The sequence below is a fragment of the Sinocyclocheilus anshuiensis genome, unplaced genomic scaffold (assembly GCF_001515605.1).
Source record: "Sinocyclocheilus anshuiensis isolate Anshui unplaced genomic scaffold, SAMN03320099.WGS_v1.1 scaffold1497, whole genome shotgun sequence".
Taxonomy (NCBI): domain Eukaryota; kingdom Metazoa; phylum Chordata; class Actinopteri; order Cypriniformes; family Cyprinidae; genus Sinocyclocheilus; species Sinocyclocheilus anshuiensis.
The window spans coordinates 431,871-434,031 of NW_015543492.1; the positions used below are offsets into that span (position 1 = coordinate 431,871).

Here is a 2,161-nt window from a genome sequence, read left to right on the forward strand (position 1 = left end):
AGAGCTTTATTACCAAGTATGTTTACACACACAAGGAATTTGACTTGACGACAGGAGCTTCCAGTGCAGAAGGAAGTACATAGTGCAGCCATACAGAGGAATAACACAGTAGGGATGTAATATAACACCAATATAATATATGCCATTAAGATTGTTCATTGTTAGATACAACCATCTTTCCCTGATATTTTATGTAATTATAAGTTCGGCAATAATAATAATCAAAAAGAGGGTATTTATATTTTATTTACTGACAACAATAAACATGAATAAATAAGTAAAGGAATGAATAAAAGTAAGCATCACAATAAATACATATACAAGTCAACAACAGATGAAACAAAGCTTCATTCAAACGTATTGTTCTAACAATCATGTATTTACAGATGGTGAACCATACATCCTACTGCATCTCAACACAGCTGAGACAGTTCTGCTGCTGCGCTGTGCTTCACAATCTCGCTCTTCTCAATGGGGACATCGTTGAGCAAGAGGATGAGGAAGACCATGATGACGGCTCTCTGAACCACACTTGGACAACTTCAAGTTACGCCTCCTTGTTCAAGTTACGCCCGTCTTGCAGTCCGCAGACAGACACTCTTGCGCTTTTTGGCCAATCAGGTAGGACTACAAGCCAAACGTCACCCTACGTAATTAATATTCATAAGCAAAGCCGTCAACATAGTAGAATTCGTAAAATAAGCTCCCAGAGCTGTAAAACATCTGGATTAAAGTACAAAGTCTCCCCGCAGTAACTCACGAACATTATAAAGAACACCTAGACTGATTTGTAACTGGACTAATGAAGGTTCATCGACAGTAATTAACATGCATTTTATTTCTTGTATGCTGACTACACGTGTATATGCATTCAAACGCTAATAAATACATGTTAAAGCTAAAAAGCCACCTAGTGTCTATTTCTGACTGATCACTGACCTAAATATTTCTAAATACTGTCATACTACAATCAGATCAATGAACCATTATAGCACATTTTACTAAGTAAAAAATAATAATAATTTACTTTTATTCAAGTCTTCAAATATAAGGTTTCATTGGAAGTAAAATCAAAACAAAAAGTAAAAATCAAAAATACTCTTATTAATGATTGACGAAAGAAAGCTTTTAGTGGACAATGAATTAAACCTTTAAAACTCGAATATCATCGAAAAAGTCATTCATTCAGTAATTCAAGAACACATACTGAACTGGACGGATTCATTCACTTTGAGAACGTTTCTGGCCTGTTTTATTGTAGTTCTGCAACATCAAAATGATAATATGGTCATTATTTCAAAAATGGAAAGTTACACTTTTTTACACACAATATAAACACATCAAAACACAAATTCTTAAAACATAAAATGCATTTTAGTCCCCAAAATCTGCTAAATGCAGAGGTATGAATCTTTCTTAAAAAAAGAACTGGATATCTGATCTGAGATCAGGGAATATCAGTCTTTCTGGAAGCCGTCCGGTTGCGTTTTCACCCATAAGACATCTGTTTAAACTCGAAAGATCAGAATGAACTGCCAACGAGGACACAAAGACAAAAGCAGTCTTATCTCAATGTTTAAATCTGACTGGTTTGATCTGAGCGGCCAGAGATACGAACCGCAATCGGGTGAACACTGAATGCAGTGAACGTCTCGGCACAATAAGGATTCAGTCTATTCTCTGGTCTGTGGTTTTATATCATCCATATGCTCTGATTGAACCGCTACATTCATGATGATGAGGATGAGGATGTTGAATTCATGTCCTCTTTGTTGGCGCCACAGGTGTCCACCAAACAGATGAGGCAGCTGGTGACGGGAAAGGCGCAGACTTTACTGGAAACCACCCATTTGTCGGTCTCTGTGTAATACTCCATGATGTGCCCCAGACGGCCGACCCCCTGAAAGCCGGCCAGAACGTAGATGACGGAGCCCACGGCTGCACACTTCACCGTCACGCCGCGCCACGGCATCAGAGACATCATCTTCCACTCGTTACTGCCCATCTCGTAGTACTCCACCGAGTCCAGGCCGCCTGAGAGAGAAACATCACCATAACAGATCATAAACACACCGCACTGACCTTTCCTGACCTGGAATGACTTCAAAGAAGTCATCATATATATACATATATATATATATATATATATATATATATATAT

The 2,161-nt window shown here is 38.1% G+C and overlaps 1 pseudogene; it reads right to left on the reverse strand.

Moving 5' to 3' along the window:
• Positions 1-1,235: 1,235 nt before the first annotated feature.
• LOC107694742 (kelch-like protein 7) overlaps positions 1,236-2,161 on the reverse strand; it is an 8,596-nt pseudogene continuing 7,670 nt past the window's right edge.